Source organism: Arachis duranensis, chromosome 10, assembly GCF_000817695.3.
Source record: "Arachis duranensis cultivar V14167 chromosome 10, aradu.V14167.gnm2.J7QH, whole genome shotgun sequence".
Taxonomy (NCBI): domain Eukaryota; kingdom Viridiplantae; phylum Streptophyta; class Magnoliopsida; order Fabales; family Fabaceae; genus Arachis; species Arachis duranensis.
The window spans coordinates 49,385,712-49,386,516 of NC_029781.3; positions in this window are offsets into that span (position 1 = coordinate 49,385,712).

Here is an 805-nt window from a genome sequence, read left to right on the forward strand (position 1 = left end):
CAACACCCCATATACTTTGTAAGCAAGGCACTACAAGGGGCCGAATTAAACTATCAGAAAATAGAAAAATTCGCCTACGCCCTAGTGTTCACAGCTCGGAGGCTCCGTCCCTACTTTCAAGCCCACACCATCAAGGTCCGGACAAACCAACCCATGAGACACATCCTACAAAAAACAGACATGGCAGGACGAATCCTACAATGGGCGGTGGAACTGTCCGAGTTCGACCTTCACTATGAAGCTCGGACTGCCATAAAATCCCAGTATCTAGCCGACTTCATCGCAAAATACACTGAGACCCCTGGAACCCCACTCTCATGGAACCTGTATGTCGACGGGTCCTCAAACAAAACAGGAAGCGGAGCCGGGGTTATACTTGAAAGCGACCAAGGAACCCGGATAGAATTATCCCTAAAATTCAAAGGAACGCGGATAGAGCTATCCCTAAAATTCGAGTTCCAGGCTTCGAACAACCAAGCCGAATACGAGGCCCTACTAGCAGGTCTAAAGCTAGCCGAAGAGGTCGGGGCCCAGAGAATCACGATCTTCAGCGACTCCCAGGTCATCACATCACAAGTAAATGGAAGTTACCAGGCCAAAGACCCAACTATGAAAAAATACCTGGACCAAACACAGGCACAGTTACGCCACTTCCCAGAAATACAAATCCAGCGCATACCTCGGGAGCGAAATGCCCGGGCAGACGCCCTCTCAAAGCTTGCTAGCACCAAACCCGGAGGCAACAACAGAAGTCTCCTCCAAGAAACCTTACAATCTCCCTCCGTATTAAGAGAGGAAGAAATAT